Source organism: Ceratotherium simum, chromosome 10, assembly GCF_057802395.1.
Source record: "Ceratotherium simum simum isolate JZ-2026a chromosome 10, ASM5780239v1, whole genome shotgun sequence".
Lineage (NCBI taxonomy): Eukaryota > Metazoa > Chordata > Mammalia > Perissodactyla > Rhinocerotidae > Ceratotherium > Ceratotherium simum.
The window spans coordinates 81,401,757-81,407,666 of NC_141909.1; the positions used below are offsets into that span (position 1 = coordinate 81,401,757).

The 5,910-nt window shown below is 42.7% G+C and overlaps 1 pseudogene; it reads left to right on the top strand.

Annotated features, from left to right (window-relative positions):
• Window positions 1–1,294: 1,294 nt before the first annotated feature.
• LOC101405091 (protein cornichon homolog 1 pseudogene) lies at window positions 1,295–1,723 on the top strand (annotated as a pseudogene).
• Window positions 1,724–5,910: the final 4,187 nt, after the last annotated feature.

Sequence of the window (5,910 nt, forward strand, 5' to 3'; positions counted from 1 at the left end):
AGATGTTGATGGTAGCCCTGTGGCTCCTCTGAGTCCTCTGTGCGGGAGTTTCCCACTGGCTGAGAGAGTCCGAAGAGCCACAGTTTCCCCGCCGAGGGCCGCCCCTCCCCCCTCTCTGGGAGCCGCGCAGACCGGGATCGCTGATCTGATGGGGAGGGAGCGGAGTTCTCCTTACCTCTCCCCACTTCCTCCGGGGGCCCAGCACGTTCCGCTCTCAGATGTGCGGCAGTGTGGATCCCTCCGCTCTAGGTTTTCACTATCTGGGATTCCGTTGTTGGTTTGTGGCTGTTGCTTTTGTTGTATCTTGTCGGGGGAAGAGTTCACGGGAAAGCTCACTCCGCCATGATGCTGACGTCACTCTCAGAAATATATTATCTGAATAGACCTATATCTATTAAAGGAATTGAATTCAATAATTAATAACTTTCCCAAACAGGAAGCACCAGGCCCACATGGGTTCACTGGTGAATTCTACCAAACATTTAAGGAAGGAATCATACCAATTCTCTACAATCTCTTCCAGAAAATAGAAGCATAAAGAATACTTCTTAACTCATTCTGTGAGGCCCGCATTACCCTAATACCCAAACCAGACAAAGACATTACAAGAAAGTAAAACTGTAAACCAATATTTCTCATGAACATAGATGCAAAAATCCTTAACAAATATTAGCAAATTAAACCCAACAATATATAAAAAGAGTTATACACTATGACCAAGTGGGATTTACCCCACGTAGGCAAGGCTGGTTCAGCATTCGAAAATTAATTAATATAATCCATCACATCAACAGGCTAAAGAAGAAAGATCATATGATCATATCAATAGATGCAGTAAAAGCATTTGCTAAAATCCAATACCCATTTATGATAAAGACCCTTAGCAAACTAGGAATAGAGATAAACTTCTTCAATTTGATAAATACCATCTACAAAAAACCTACAGCTAATATCACACTTAATGATGAGAAACTTGAAGCTTTCTCACTAAGATCAGGACAAGGCAAGAATGTCCCCTCTCACCACTCCTATTCAATTTTGTATTGGAATTCCTTCCTAATGTAATAAGAAAAGAAAAGGAAATTTTAGGAATACAGATTGGGAAGGAAGAAATAAAACTCTTAGTTCCTGGATGGCATGATTGCATATGTAGATAAATCCGTAATACTGACACCACCAAATGCTTGGAAGGATGTGGAGCAACAAGAACGTGCACTCATTGCTGGTGGGAATGCAAACGGTACAGCGGCGGCTTCTCCACGCTGCCCAGCACCGCTCGCTCCCAGCCGTGGCTTTCACAATTGCGGCCTTTTGCTACATGTTGGTGCGGCTCCTCACCGCCTTGCTTGTCTTCTTCACCATCTGGCACATTATAGCATTTGATGAGCTGAAGACTGGTTACAAGAATCCTATAGACCAGTGTAATACTCTGAATCCTCTTGTACTTCCAGAGGACCTCATCCATGCTTTCTTCTGTGTCATGTTTCTTTGTGCAGCAGAGTGGCTTACACTGGGTCTCAATGTGCCCCTCTTGGCATATCATATTCGGAGGTATATGAGTAGACCAGTGATAGGTGGACCAGGACTCTACGACCCTACAACCATCATGAATGCAGATATTCTAGCGTATTGTCAGAACGAAGGACGGTGCAAACTTGCTTTTTATCTTCTAACATTTTTTTACTACCTATATGGCATGATCTATGTTTTGGTGGGCTCTTAGAACAGCGCTCAGAAGAATGGGTCCAGTTCAATGAATGCACAAAGCCACCACATGGAGGGATTCTATCCAGCAAGACCCTGTTTCCAAGAGTAGCCTATGGAATCTAATCAGTTGCTTAAAAAAGTGACTCCTCATTTTTTAAATGTTTCCACATTTTTTGCATGTGGAAAGACTTTTCATATGTTATACTTGGATAAAGAATTTAAAAGGAATTGCATATAAATTAATATCAAATGATTACCTCCGGTGTTGACAGGAGGGACTTGCACTCCTTAAGGAACAACCATAATCACTTGAATGATTAGTTATTGACTGTCCTTAATCCATTGGAAGCTTTTGTTTATAGGAACTCGTAGGGCTCATTTTGGTTTTATTGAAATGCCATCTAATTATAAATTAGCTGTAGATACCAGGTGCTTCAGATGAACTGAAAATATATATCTGTGGATATATATTTTCTATGGAAAATATATACCTGTGGGAACCATCATGGGTTTCCTCATCTATCATGTAGATGATTATATATGGATACATTAAAATATAAGAAGAGTGGGATGTTTTCCCTTTGACTTGAATATTATCCCTATATATTGCATGAATGAGAGATTTCCCATATTTCCTCCAGAGTAATATACCTGCTTTAATTCTTAAGCATAAGTGAACATGATATAAAAATATATGCTGAATTACTTGTGAAGAATGCATTTAAAGCTATTTTAAATGCGTTTTTTTTTTTTTTTTTTTTTTGTGAGGAGATCAGCCCTGAGCTAACATCCGCCAATCCTCCTCTTTTTTTTTTTTGCTGAGGAAGACGGCCCTGGGCTAACATCTGTGCCCATCTTCCTCCACTTTATATGGGACGCCGCCACAGCATGGCTTGCCAAGCAGTGCGTTGGTGCGCGCCCGGGATCCGAACCAGCGAACCCTGGGCCGCCGCAGCGGAGCGAGCGCACCTAACCGCTTGCGCCACCGGGCCGGCCCCTTAAATGCGTTTTAATTGTAAGACATTATTCATTAAGAAATTGGTTATCATACTTACTGTGTTAATCTGGTGGTAAAGGTATTCTTAAGAATTTGCAAGTACTTTACATTTTGAAAACAGAAGGAGAGAGAACATTGTATAACTGTCTTGCTGTTCCTTTAGTGCAATACAATAAAACTCTGAAATTAAGGCTTATTTTCATTGCATTGTTTTAAAGATTACAAATAGCTATTTCTTCAGTCTCTTTCAAAATCCTAAATTCTGAACAAGCAAAAGAAAGAAAAAGCAATCTTGAGTAGGCTTGTATTGTATGCAGAAGACATTTCAAAATGGCTGGCCAAGAATGTAGACAGTAATTAGTGTGCATACATGGTTTTGCCCAAGGAAAGTCACTGCCTTTCTGTAACAAAGATCAGCCTTAATCCTAGGCTTCTGAAAGGAGGCAAACAGGGCGGCAGTTACAGGCCAGGTGAAGACAGCTTTAACCGGCATCAGTTCAAGACAATAACGTTGTGGGACCGGAAATAGTGATCAGATTATTTCTTCGAGTAGTACAAGTAGTGGAGTAGTCCTGTGAAAACAAGTGAGACATCCATGTCATTTAAACAATGGTCACTGGCATTTTGGTTGTCGATCCTGGTTGCACATGAGAATGACCTGGGGAACTTGGGGGAAAAAAAAAACCCACAAAACTGAAACAAATCAAAATTTCTAGGGACAGTCCCAGGACTCAGCAGCACTAGGAGATCCCCAGGTGATGTGATATGCAGCCAAGACTGGGAATCACTACTAAAGCTTCATGCTTGCTGACTTAGAAAAGCATGAGCTTTGCAATTCAAGAAGCTGGGCAGTTTCTGTGCAAAGCTACTAAGGTCTTGAATATCTCATCTTCATTATATAGTTCTAAGTTCAAAGAATTTTTAAGACATAGTACCACATCCAAGTTTTTGCTTGATCTATCTTGGTGGGTAAGATAGCATGCCTCTGTTTTTTGTTGTTTTTTTTACAAATTTAAATTTTTGTGTGTGTGTGAGGAAGATTAGCTCTGAGCTAACATCAGTTGCCAATCCTCCTCTTTTTGCTGAGGCAGACTGGCCCTGGGCTAACATCTGTGCCCATCTTCCTCTACTTCATATGGGACGCTGCCACAGCACAGCTTGACAAGCAGTACGTCGGTCCATGCCCGGGATCCAAACCTGCAAACCCCAGGCCACAGAAGCTGAGTGCGGGAACTTAACCACTAGGGCACTGGGCCAGCCCCGCAAATTTAAATTTTAGTTGGCTGTACTTAAAAAGAAAAAAATAACTAAGCCTTGAGAATTTGTAACAGACATATTTCTCTTCATATCCATCGTCTTTAGACCTTTAAAAACCATCTGATTTGTAACTCAGCTTAATTTTTTCTCTGCTAAGGTATAAAAACATGTAACTATAAGTTTGTAATTTCTACTGAGGGTATGGATTGGGTATGATGGGGCAGCAGCTGGAACCCTGCAGCAGACTAGTTGTCATTTTTCAGGACAAAGGGAACTTCCTGCTTTGTACTCAGACACAGGGAGTAGGCCTTATGGGGAGGCTGGCCGAGTCTAGGATGCCTCCAGTGAGTGGAACGTCCCTTCCTGCTCCTGACTACACAAGCTGCCACTCTGGGAAGAGCCAGTGCCCACTCTGGGGGGGCAGGGTGCTGCTGGGACCCAGACCAGACACATGCTCAGCGAGTTCTATGAGCTTTGCAAGAGTTATAAACTCTTAGCTTCATTGCTAGGAGAAAAGGAAAAGCCTCTCAGACAGCAACATGGGCTACTCCTAGTGTTGGAAGTAAATGTCCTTAAGGGTTCCAGTAAGTTCACCTCCAGAGTGTATGTTTTAGTAGGTTTGGAGTGAGACAGTTGGCCTGTGGGCCAGTCATTGAGAAACACCAGCCATGGACAGGGCAGGGGCTTTCCACAGGAAGAGGGAGGATACTTAAGAGAGCTGAATTGCTGATTAAAAAAAGATTTTTGTTGTTGTTGTTGTTTTTTATGGGGTGTGCTAGACATGGTGAGGCTTTCTTCACCTTTTTTAAATCTTGAAGTCCCATTTATCTGTTTATCTCCATTGCCTTCCACAGAAGCCTGGGAACTATATTTCCCGGAAACTCTTGCCTCCAGGGTCCTAGGATTTACATTCTTCTCTTAATAGGAACTCGTGCATTATTTGAAAGGCAAAAGGACACAGAAGCCAGTAGCAGTGGGCTGATGTGTGGACCCCAGGATAGCTGAGGCTCTGCAGCAGCCGCCAGGCTCCTGTGTGAGGCCCCCTCCTGCTGTTCCACCGTGGGTAGAGGTTCCTGACCAGGGAACAAGCAGCAGCACATTCCCCAGTCTCTGCCCCAAGGCTGCCATGATGAATCTGGAAACTAATACCTGCTTCCCTCGACTTTTGCTCCTTTAGACCTACCAACAGTTTTTTAAGTATCTGATTCCATAAATTAAATCCCTTTATGCTTAAAATATCTAGAATGGTTTCTGTTTTTTCCATAGAACACTGATTTATAAAAGTATTTGGTGCCAGAAGTGGCTCCAGGAAACAATCCTCAAAGGTGGAGATCTGGGACTGATTGTCTGAACTGAATGGGTTTGAAGGCAGTGACAGCCTCATTTCAGTGGAAATGGGATCCTGGAGATGCATAGCACCCAACAACCACACCGTTACTTGAGTTATTGTCTGTGGGTGCCAGGAGTGAAGGCGATTCTTTGTGAGTACTGGTGACTACTGAAAGAGACATAGTGATGGTAATGGTGTTTACAAGAATTGGGGAGTGGCAGCATGGAAAGCTTATAAAAAGAAAACTTCATGCTCAGGGCTTATCATTTTCAACTCAAGGCATACTTAGAAAATCAGGGATTTTCAATAACTGCCTTTTTAAAAACTTCTTGTTCCTTATGGCTGCAAAGCCAGTAAACCTCCCCCACAGGACCCTCAAGGTTGAACCTGTGGATTGCAGAATTACAATGTACGTTGAATTCACAGCCTTGCCAGGTGTCCTGTAAACTCAGGGAACTTGATGGGAAAACAGAGGGACTCCATGAATTGTAATGAGGGCATTTGGATGCCTTTGGAGGTATGTGAGTACTCTGAACCTCTAAACCCCACTGATTATTTCTTGCCAGCAGAAGCAGCCTTTCCTATATGTCTGAGAAGACTTGCCCTGCCTTGCTTGAAG